The sequence below is a fragment of the Stegostoma tigrinum genome, chromosome 5 (assembly GCF_030684315.1).
Source record: "Stegostoma tigrinum isolate sSteTig4 chromosome 5, sSteTig4.hap1, whole genome shotgun sequence".
Classification (NCBI taxonomy): Eukaryota; Metazoa; Chordata; class Chondrichthyes; order Orectolobiformes; family Stegostomatidae; genus Stegostoma; species Stegostoma tigrinum.
This window is the reverse complement of record NC_081358.1, coordinates 27,167,653-27,179,881: the sequence shown is the minus strand read 5'-3', so window position 1 is coordinate 27,179,881 and position 12,229 is coordinate 27,167,653. Positions and strand designations below refer to the sequence as shown.

Sequence of the window (12,229 nt, the reverse complement as noted above, 5' to 3'; positions counted from 1 at the left end):
AATAATAGCCATAATCAATAAATATTTTCTACTTGGAGACACTGCAACCTTCAGGACTCAATGTTGAGTTCAATAATTGTAGAAAATGATCTTTTATGTCCCTTATTCACCATCACAACTCAGGCCCTGTCATAACATGGGTTGCTTTCAGCACAGCCAGCCCATTTTTACCTATTTATAATCCCCATTTATCAGCTTTTCTTTCCCCCTCTGGCTTCCCATGATCCATCCCTTCAACCACCTAGCTGTCTCTCTTTTGGCTCCATTGCTGCCTATCTGCTTACTCCCTCTCCCAACTCATCTTCAGCAATATATATCACATTTTCCTTGCTACTATCAGTTCTAAAGATGGGCCACTGGACTTGAAATGTTAACTCTGCTTCTTCTTCATGGATACTGCCAGACCTGCTGAGTTTCTCCAGCAATTTGTTTTTGTTTGTAACAAGTATCAGTTAGTTACTGCCAGTTAGGTTATTATGTCTTGAATTGTGTTGAGTAGGCAATCACAGAAAATGTTACAGTTCTTCTGGTGCAATGGCAGTTTCTCAGCCAGGTGATTGTAGGTTCAAGTCTCACTTGCTCCAGCAGTTTTGTTTTGACAGGTTGATTAAAAATACCTTGAATTAAACCTTGACAGGTGAATGACAGAAAGGGTATGGTTCTTGTGGCATAGCATTTGTATCCCTCTTGTTGAACCAGGTGACTGGGGTTGAAGTCCAACTTGCTCCGGAGTTATGTAGTGCCATATCTGAATAGAAAGGCTGATTTTTTTTTTGAGTGCGAGCTGTTAATTCACTTTCAAAGGAAAGAGCTCAGCAAAGGCCCGACTCCGTTTCCCTCCCTCCCCCCCTCCGATGCTCTTACACAACCGCTTGCCCTTTGTTCTTTCCAGTAACCGAACGGTCCGGGAAATGACGCTCGCGCCGTCTCAGGCTTGCGGCGGTTTATTCTTTGCCTCGCGCGCGGTTAACCGTTTATCGTTCAGTTACGTCACCGGCGGTCTGAGCTCAGGTGAGGTAGTGTGGGCGGCTGCGTGCACGGGATGGCGGTTGCGTCTCCTCGGCAAAGCCGAGGACTGTTAGGCCCCGCCGCTGAATGCGTCCAGCTGCTGAAAGGTGGCGTCTGTGCAAGTATGATCAATGATATATTCCGCCCTCTAAAATGCTTTATTTGCTTGCAATCAAATGTGCAACTCTTTTAAGTATTTAATCCACACATGTGTCGTTGCATATTGCTGACCCTTTAAAGGCCGGCTGATCTAACTGCTGTGTTAAGTCCTGTGACAATTTCGAAGACGGAGCGGAACGTTGTGGTAATTGCAAATCAGAAATGATTGGGATTCGTCCAGGGTGCTGTGATGTGAAGAGATAACCTGTCACTGCATCTGACTCAAAACCTGGCAGAAATTTTGCTGCATGTACCCACGAAATGTAACATGACGTGCTTCACTCAAATCTGCTTGTGCAGAGCGACTTGGTTTTCTGAGCGTGGAACATTTCTTTGAGCCGGATGTTTTCTGATATACTCTTAAAATATAAGCACGATTTGACGCATGGGGAATGGAAATACCAATACCTGAAAATCTAATGAGTTTACTGAAACGCTGTCTATTATGGCCACGGTAATGGTGCAATCAATTTTCAATAAATGCTAACCAAAAAGCTTTTTTTTTTCCTGGAATAACAGCAAGCTGCCACAGATGCTAGAAATCTGAGATAAAAAAACAGGTGATTCTGTAGAAGCTCCGTCTGGCAACATCTGTGGAGAGAGAAAGAGAGTTACGTTTCGAGTTTAGTAAGACTCTTCTTTAGAACTTCTTTTTCCTGGAATTTGATTCGACCACATTCACCGTTTCCAGATCTGTCAAAAGTAGCTAGCTGTCAGAGGCAACGAATGTGTAGAGCTGGATGAACACAGCAGGCCAAGCAGCATCTTAGGAACAGGAAAGCTGACATTTCGGGCTGTCAGAGTTGCTGGTTTGAAATCATTGGGTTACGCTTGAACAACAGAGGCATATTGGTGAGCATGTTTCGTCTATATAACTGTTTAAAAGAACATTTTAGCTTTGCTAAAAGTGTTCAACTGAACTGAAACCACTCTATTTGCAAAAGGTGAGAGAGGTGGAAACAGAGCTTTCAATGGAATTTTTCTGTCCTTTTGCAAATTTTTTCTATTGAATGGTGATTGCTAGTTTGCTGTATTGTTTCCTGCTAGGTATCTTACGTGTGCCTGAATGTTGGGTATTCAAAGGCAGTTCAACAGTGGAGACTATTAATACCCAATCCATCTTTCTCAAGATTAGATAGTTGAGCTGATTTTGCACTTTCTTGTGGTAGTGAGATTTGAATGCAGCATCTTGGCATGGTGGTTCACTGGTTAGTACTGTTGTCTCACAGTGCCAAGGAGGGCTTTGATTTCAGCCTCAGGTGACTGTGCAAACGCCACACAGACATTCTCACCATGTCTGGATGGGTTTCCTCCAGGTGCTCCTGTTTCCTCCCACTTTCCAAAAATGTGCATGTTAGGAGTATTGATCATGCTAAATTGCCCATGATATCTAGACTAGGTGATTTAACCTTGAGAAATGCAGGGTTACAGAGATACGTGAGAAGGGTGGCCCTGGGTGGAATTCTCTTCAGAGGGTCGAAGAGGACTCGATGGGCCGAATGACCTCCTTATACAGTGGTGGGATTCTACAATTAACCCCAACGATATGTCTAACAGCAGTGCAATGTGGGAATTGAATTTGGGACACTCGTGTTTGTATGCCTCGTTTGCTTATTACATAAATTTGTTGGGACAGGGTGACAGTCTGTAGCTACATTTTGACTTCTTAGATTTAATATTGGTGATCTTTTGCGTATTTCCAAATTTGTCGCAATTCATCAATATAATTTACCGAGCTGTTGGCACAGTTATGATAGTGGGAAGGTGACCAATTTCATACAAGAATTAAATAAATTGCATGAGATTATTTATTTTGAGAACATACACGTACAATTGTAAGCTGAACTTCTTGCAGACTTGTTATAAACTATAAAATGACTTTGGAAATTGATTACATCTTGTGTTGATTTCCTATTTCTTAAGATTCATTTTTAACTTTTATAATTTTTAAAATTTTTTAGCCAACCTGAGGGATGGAATTGTGGAATGGTCTGCTTACTGTGTAGAATTTAAGTTGAAAATTTAAAATGACTGTTAATGATATGGGAGTCCTAGGATCAATTTACAACCTAATATCAATGAGATACCATGGAAGTGAAAGGAATCTCTTTCTTTATAACTTTAACAACTATTTATAACATTTATTCTTTGCATTTAGAGAATAAAATAGAATTCTATAAATTAACAAAGTTTTTTAAGAGTTGGAAGTTGTTTTAATTAAGGAATTTCTTCCTCCCTTTTTATTAAAAAATACTGGGGGAATATAGGAGCATCATGCACATTGCTTTAGGAGTTGCTGATAACTTGTAAGGCTAAGGAAACTGTAGATTTTTAATGTAAATGTAGCCCATTGACTAAGACTTGTTTTCACAACTATTTCACACAAGTAGAATATATTAAATATGTTGCGTGTTCTTTTTGTGAAAATGAATGCTAATAACCTGATTAACTAAGAAAGTTAACCAAGTATTCTGTGCGGTTCCGGTCACCCTGTTATAGGAACGATATTATTAAACTGGGGAGGGCTTGGAAAAGACTTAGCAGGATGTTACCAGGAATGCAGGGTTTGAAGATAGGCTGGGACATTTTTCACTGGAGCGCAAGAGATTGCAAGGTGACTTTATAGAGGATGACAAAATCATGAGTATAGATAAGATAAACAACAAGGGTCTTTTCCTTAGGGTAGGGGAGTTCAAAACTAGGGGACATAATTTTCAGGTGAGAGGAGAAAGATTTAAGAGACCTGATGGGGAACGTTTTTACACAGGCTGGTTTGTGTGTGGAATGAACTTCCAGAGGAAGTGGTAGATGCAGGTGTAGCCACAACTGTTATAAAGCAGAGGTTGATCCCCATTCTGTGAATTAAAACTAAAACACCCAAAGAGGAGCACCTCACCCTATAATCAGTAAAAGGAGTGTGAAAAGTGGTGTTACCTGCCTTTCAGAAACTTCTTGTGGTAAAATAAAATAAATCCTTGGTACTCACTTTACAGCCAACAGGTAACAATTTATTTAAGATAACAAGATGTAGAGCTGGATGAACATTGCAGGCCTAGCAGCATCAGAGGAGCAAGAACGCTGAAGTTTCGGGCCTAGACCCCTCTTCAGAAATGGGGTAGGGGAAGGGGGTTCTGAAATAAAAAGGGAGAGAGGGGGAGGCGGATAGAAGGTGGATAGAGGAGAAGATAGGTGACAATGAGACAGACAGGTCTAAGATGCAGGGATGGAGCCAGTAAAGGTGAATGTATGTGGGGAGTTAGGGAGGAGATAGGTCAGTCCAGGGAGGACGGACAGGTCAAGGGGGCAGGATGAGGTTAGTAGGTAGGTAGATGCAGGTGGGGCTTGAGGCGGGAGGGGGAGATAATTGGGAGGAAGGACAAGTTAGGGAGGTGGGGACGAGCTAGGCTGCTTTTGGGATGCGGTAGGGGGAGGGGGGATTTTTAAGCTTGTGAAGTCCACATTGATACCATTGGGCTGCAGGGTTCCCAAGCAGAATATGAGTTGCTGTTCCTGCAACCTTCGGGTGGCATTGTTGTGACATTGCAGGAGGCCCAGGATGGACATGTCGTCTGAGGAATGGGAGGAGGAGTTGGAATGGTTCACGACTGGTAGGTGCAGTAGATGTTCTGCAAAGCGTTCCCAAGCCTCCGCTTGGTTTCCCTGATGTAGAGGACGCCACAATGGGAACAGTGGATGCAGTATATCACACTAGCAGATGTGCAGGTGAACATTTGCTTGATGTGGAAAGTCTTCTTGAGGCCTGGGATGGGGTGAGGAGGGGAGGTGTAGGGGCAGGTGTAGCACTTCCTGCCGTTGCAGGGAAAAGTGCTGGGTGTGGTGGGCCTGGAGCGGAATGTCGAGCGGACAAGGGAGTCATGAAGAGAGTTGTCCCTCCGGAAAGCAGATAAGGGCGGGGAGAGAAAAATGTCTTTGGTGGTGGGGTTGGATTGCAGATGGTGGAAGTGCCGGAGGATGATGCGTTGGATCCGGAGGTTGGTGGGGTGGTACGTGAGGATGAGGAGGATTCTGTTTTGGTTGTTATTGCGGGGGACAGGATGTGAGAGATGAGTTGCGGGAAATGCGGGAGACATGGTTAAGGGCATTCTCCACCACTGAAGGGGGGACATCGCGGTCCTTGAAAAATGAGGACATCTGAGATGGAATGCCTCATCCTAGGAGCAGATGCAGCAGAGGCAAAGGAATTAGGAATAGGCGATGGCATGTTTGCAGGAAAGTGGGTGGGAGGATGTGTATTCTAGGTAGCTGTGGGAGTCGGTGGGCTTGAAATGGATATTGGTTTCTAGGTGCTTGCCGGAGATGGAGACAGCGAGATCCAGGAAGAACAGAGAAGTATTAGAGAAGGTCCAGGTGAACTGAAGGTTGGGGTAGAAGGTGTTGGTGAAGTGGATGAACTGTTCGAGCTCCTCGTGGGAGCGTGAGGCAGCGTCGATACAGTCATCAATGTAACAGCGGGAAGAGGTGGGGTTTAGGGCCATTGTAGCTACGGAAGAGTGATTGTTCCACGTAACCTACAAAGAGGCAGGCATAGCTTGGGCCCATGCGGATACCCATGGCCACCCTCTTTGTCTGTAGGAAGTGAGAGGAATTGAAAGAGAAGTTGTTGAGGGTGAGGACGAGTTCGGCTAAGCGGATGAGGGTGTCAGTGGAGGGGGACAATCCCTCTTCCGTAGCTACACTATCCCTAAACCCCACCTCTTCCCTCTGATTTGTAGCTCGGGTTGTTGACTTGCTCGCCGAGCAGGTAAGTTTGTTTTTGGACGCTCTGTCACCATAGTAGGTAACATCATCAGTGTGACTCTCATGAAGTGTTGGTGTTCTGTTCCACTTGCTATTTATGTGTCTCAGTTCCCTAAGATGAGTAACATCACTTCCAGATTGGTTTCTTAGTGATTGGTATATGGGGTCCAGCTCTGCATGTTTATTCAAGTAGTTCTGGTTTGAGTGCCAGGCCTCCAGGAATTCTCATGGAGAAACACTACATAGGACAGATGGGTGGGAAACTCGCCACCAGGACATATGAACACCAACTCGCAGCAAAACGGCAAGACTGTTTCTCCCTCATTTCAATACAGTCCGACATAGAAGGACATCAATCTGACTGGACAAAGTTACAGTACCAGGACGTGCAAGACAAAGACCAACACAACAATTCTTGGAGGCCAGGTTTTCAACCACTGATGCAATTAACAAACATGTTGAAATAGATCCCATCTACGTACCGCTACAATACAAGACCAGAAACAAGACTGCCCATCCTGGCAGACCGGATTATCTAAATTCAGAGCAGGACAGAACAACAGTGCGTCAACAGAGGCTGCATGACACTGATGATGTTACCTCGAAGGGAGATGAAATGTTTGTATGGAAACCACTCAGCTCAGCAAATGAACCAACAACTCCAACCGCAACCTGAGCTACAGATCTTCATTAAAACATTGAATATTCAAAGTGTTTTCCACTTTTTTGCTTATTCTCTAGTGATCTGTTGTGTATGTGTGTGTGAGAGAGAGAGAGATTTTAAACCAATCTCCACTTGAGTTTGATATAGTTGGAGAGTTATAAGCCTGTCTGTCATTCACTGCTAATCATCAAATAATGGAGGTACTCAGCTATACAGCTGTCCATGATTTAACACTGCCAGTCAGCAACGAGCATTATAAACTTGCCCGGTGTCAAATTATTAGTCAGTTTTGCTGATATGAATCAAAGGAACAAAGAAATTCACTTGGAAGAGGGATTGAACAGAGGACAGATAAGACAGATAATCTTGGAGTCCTCTGCAACACTCCAAGCCATAGGAACGGCCCACTCTGGGAAGCTTATCAGTTTACAAAGAGTAGGAGAAAGAGTGTCTATTGGCTATGATGCGCAGCAGTAACAGTGTCATGACGATGCTGAATTACAAAAAGAACGGCAAGGGACAGTAGACAGCTCTGTGCTAGGAGAAGATACTACCCTGAATGAAGTGTACACAACTTCCCAAATCTTTTCCCATTGTGACCCATTTTAATTTTAAAAATAGCTATAATCCCAAAGCTTGAGAACTGGGGTGGTGGCAACAGTGGGGTGGGAAGGGTGTGAGAATGTGAGACCTTTTGGAGGCGCTTTATAGTGACACATGCGATGGTTCAGTGGATAGCACTGCTCGCTAACAGTGCCAGGCACCTGGGTTCGATGCCACCCTTGAGCGACCGTCTGTGTGGAGTTTGCATGTTCTCCCCGTGTCTGTGTGGGTTTCTTCTGGGCGCGCTAGTTTCCACCCACAGTCCAAAGATGTGCATGTTAGGTGGATTGACCATGGGAAGTTGCCCATGGTGTTCAGGAGTGTGCAAGTCAGGTGGATTAGCCATGGGAAATGCAGGGTTTACAGGGGTAGTTTGGGTCTGGGTGCACTACTATTTGGAGGGGTAATGTGGACTTGATGGGCTGAATGGCCTTCCACAATGTAGGGATTCTATGCTGGAGGATGCCCTGATCACAAACAACAGTTGAGTGAACGCCAGTGTCAAATTAGACTGATTACCAGTGGTGGTAGTGATATTGATTGATGGTTGACAAGAATTCAAACTGCATAGGTTGCTGTCCATTGCTGATAATGCTAAAAGGTACGGTGGTTATGAACTTTCTTGTATAAGATTCCATCCAGACAAGTGATCTGTGTAGCAAATAGCCATTAGGTGCTCTGTATTCACCTCCAGCATTTGTCGTGTTACAGATAACTCCAGAGGCTTACTGTCAGTCTGGCATGTGACATTATCCTGGTCTCTCACATTCCTCCTGAAAGTTTGAGGCCTGGAATGTCACAGCCTTTGAAAGCTGGTCTTCCAAGTGTGCAGTGCTATTCCCAGTTTCCGCTGCTGTTTTGGCTGATGTGCACAAACCCACTGCTGGGTCAGAATTTGACCCTATCCCGGTCCAAAGCAAGTATGGGACAGTGCACCCTTTTGAGTTGTCCTCCTCCTTCCTCGGGGATTAGTTCTGGATCCTTAGGGTTGTTGTATGGTTGTGCTGATGAAGCAACTGTTCCATCTAGAGCGAGCCTTGCTTGTTTTCTCTTTGAATGAATTAATAGAGTTATGAACTTCTAGGCACAAACTGGCAGATCCAATCCCAATGCAATTCATTTTTTATTTACCTTTACTCCTTATCGGGTTATGCCCAGGGCAATTCCAATGACTCTAGAGTCATAAAGCACGAAACAGACCCTTTGGACCAACTTCTCCATGCCAACCAGCTATCCTTAACAAATCTAGTCCCATTTGCTAGCATTTGGCCCATATCCCTTTCAACCCTTCCAATTCATATACCCATCCAGATTCCTTTTAAATGTTGGAATTGTACCAGCCTCCAACATTTCCTCTGGCAGCTCATTCTATACACGCACCACTCTCTGTGTGAAAAAGCTGCCCCTTAGTCCCCTTTTAAATCTTTCTCCTCTCCCCTTAAACCTATGACGTCTAGTTTTGGACTTCCTCCAACCTGTGGAAAAGACTTTGTTGATTTACCAATCCATGCCCCTCATTTTAGAAACCTCTATAAGGTCACTCCTCAGTCTCCAATGTTCCAGGGAAAATAGCTGTCCACTGCTTTCCAATTTTGGTGTCATCTACAAACGTACTAGCCATACCTTCTTCTATATTTACATCCAAATCATTTATATATTTGACACAAAGCAGTGGATCCAGCAGCAATCCTCATGACACACTACTGGTCAGAGGCCTCCAGTCTGAATAGCAACCTGCCACTGCCACCCTCTGTCTTCTATGTTCGAGCAAATTCTGTTTCCAAATGGCTAGTTCTCTGTTTATTCCATGTGATCTCACCTTGCTAACCACTCTACTATGTGAACCTTGTCGAGCCCTTACTAAAGTCCATGTAGATCATGTCCACCACTCTGTCCTCGTCAATCTTCTTCATTACTTCAAACGAACTCAATCAAGTTAGTGAGACATGGTTTCCCAAGCAAAAAGCCATGTTATTGTCCCTCATCATGCTACTATCCTACTATTTCCAAATACAAATAAATTCTGTCCCTCAGAATTCCTTCCAATAACTTTCCCACCACTGGTGTCAGGCTCACTGGTCTATAGTTCACTGTCCTTTCCTGACCACCTTTCTTAAATAGTGGCACCACGTTAGCCAACCTCCAGTCTTCTGGCACCTCACTTGTGGCTATTGATGATACAAATATCTCAGCAAGGGGCCCAACAACTACTTCCCAGAGGGTTCTACAATACACCCGATCAAGTCCCAGGAATTTATCCACCTTTATGCATTTTAAAATGTCCAACACCACCACCTCTGTTAAATGGTCTTTTTTCAAGATGTTGCTGTTTAGTTCCCCATGTTCTCTTTCTTCCATACAATTCTCCACAGTAAACACTAATGTAAAATACTCATTCGGTCTCTTCCCCCATCTCCTGCAGTTCCACACATTGGCAGCCTTGCTGATCTTTAAGGGACCCTATTCTCTCCCTTGATACTCTTTTGTCCTTGATGTATTTGTAGAATCCCTTTAGATTTTCCTTAACCCTCTTTGCCAAAGCTATCGTATCTCCTGTTTTTGCCCTCCTGATTTCCCTCTTAAGTATGTCCTACTGTCTTTTTCTTCTTCAAAGGATTCACTTGTTCCCTGCTGTCTGTACCTGACATACGCTTTATTTCTTTTTCTTGACCAAAGCCACAATTTCTCTAGCCATCCAGCAATGCCTACATCAACCAGCCTTGCCCTTCACCCTAACAGGAACTTATTGCCTCTTGAATCTCGTTATCTCATTTTTGAAGGCTTTCCATTTTCCAGCTGTCCCTTTGTGAACATTCGCCCCCGCCCCCCCCCCCCCATCAACTTTTGAAAATTCTTGCCTAATCCTGTCAAAATTGGCCTTCTTCCAGTTTAGAACTTTAATTTTTAGATATTGGTCCATCCTTTTCCATCTGTTTTAAAACTAATAAAAAATATGGTCACTGGCTCCAAGTAGACCCCATTGACCCCTCAGTCACCTGCCCTGCCTTATTTCCCAACAATCGGTCACACCTTCTCTAGTAGACACATCCACATACTGAATCAGAAAGTATGACCTAATGTTGTCATCAAGATACCATTTAACACTCTTACAAAAAAAAAATTCTCCAATCCACTTCTTTCCTCTAAGGGGTGTAGCACAAAATGCAAATTAATAAGAAGACACGATTGCCAAGACTTTCAAAGTGGGCAGCAGAATAATAGTTGCAGGATGGGCACCCATCATACACTCCTGCTTGACTTTCAGTTCTATTGACTGTATTTGGGTATGTGTATCAGGTGACCATTCTGCAAACACTGCACCACACTTGCTGTTAAGTGCAAGTGTGATTCACCAGGTCTTGTTTATACTTTTGAAATTATATGGTAATTTACTGCCATTGTGAATCATTTTGCTGTAATTCTAAAGTATAAATATGAATTTAATAGCTGTTTTAAAAGATGTTTTCTAACTTAAGCTGCAGTTAGCTGGCAATTTTCTCACCAGGTGGTAATTGACTAACTAATGGGTGTAACTATCCAAATGATGTGTGTGATGCTTGTTAAAGTATATTTCTGTCTGTGTTCTGAGCAATCCTTGCTATATAAAGACTGTTGAAGTCAGTCTGAGATGTTCAGCAGAATCATTAAGCTCTCAAGAGCTTTGAGACCACTGCCACAGTGTCACTACATTGGTGCTACTTCCATGAAATGTCAGTATTTCAACAGACTTTGGATTTAGATATCATAAATCTTGACTACCCTAGAACTTTACTACTTTAAAGAAAAAATCCTGCTATGCAAGATATGTATGCAATAAGCCTCTTTCCTTGGATCAAGCATGTATTTCAACATTGTTACTAGTCTGGTTTTCAAGTGTACCTTCTGGACATATAAACTGGATGACAACGATCTTCTAGAAGAGAGTACTAACTGGTCAGTTTTTCAATTAATTTTCATCAGCAGCTCAGATACTTTCAGAACTCAAACAAGATCTGAGCATCGTTTGACCTGCGTCAGTTTTGAGTTTGACAAATGAAGCAACTCTATAACAGCGAACTTAATGTATAAAAGAGGGACTTTAAAATAATTGGAGTGAGCTTATGATCTAAATAAATACGTGTGCTGAAATGTATGTGAAAAGACATTTCTGAATTTCTCAATTTCCACCCGGCAGGGCCATTGATAACTGATCTATAATTTCCTGGTTATTTTTCTTGAAACTAATGCAAAAAGAGAAATCAGTGTCAATACAGAGTGGAGCAAGAGGAACATAGCAGGTCAGGCAGCATCAGAGGAGTAAGAAAGTCGATGTTTCGGGTGTACGTCCTTCATCAGGACTGCTATTGGATAGACAGAAATGTTAGTTTTCAGTTGTTTTTTTCCTTAGGAAATGTAAAAGCCTCTCTGTGCTGAGGCCAGAATCCATGATATGTTACCTGAACAGTTTTCATTGCATTTGAGACTATCAATTAAACAATCTGTGTTCAGCTGGCCAAATATTTAATTGACAACAGTGAAAACGTAGATGTTTGAACAGTGCACTGTTTAACAAAAAACATGCATAGGCATGTTCCTAAGCTACCGGATGCTTTCTGATTTCACTACTTACTGTAAGGGATTGCACTTTGTTTCTGAAATTATTTCCTGCAAGTGAAGTGCAAAGATGGGGAAACTTTGAGATTTAGTTTCAGTGTCCTAGGATAGATTGAATTAAGGAAAGTCCCTGGTTATCTGTAATTTGAATAAACTGTAGTTTAAAATGGTGTATTGAATTGTGTAAATGCAACATTTTAATCCTGTAATTGAAGATGAGGAAATATTAAGTACTGACATACGTTTTGTAACAGCTATACAAAGTACAGCACTTGTTTTGAGAGATGCACTGGTCAACTTTCCCATTTTGGACTGGGGGAGAATTTTAATCAGCCAAGGTGATTGGGTTTTTTTGTGGACGTAGGATTAAAACATGAAGAATTGCCATTATCAAGAAGCTAGTAGAAACTTGGCCACTTCTTTCTTTAATCCAAATGGATTTTT

The 12,229-nt window shown here is 42.8% G+C and overlaps 1 protein-coding gene across 5 annotated transcripts in view; it reads left to right on the top strand.

The window, feature by feature from the left end:
• The first annotated feature begins 841 nt into the window (after nt 1-841).
• LOC125451688 (ATP-binding cassette sub-family C member 8-like) overlaps nt 842-12,229 on the top strand; it is a 156,669-nt gene continuing 145,281 nt past the window's right edge. For 2 of the 5 annotated variants that reach the window (XM_059645866.1, XM_048529166.2), the window contains exon 1: nt 1,035-2,019. The gene's annotated coding sequence lies outside the window, so the exon portion shown is untranslated. The other 3 variants (XM_048529167.2, XM_048529168.2, XM_048529169.2) reach the window with 3 other exon arrangements.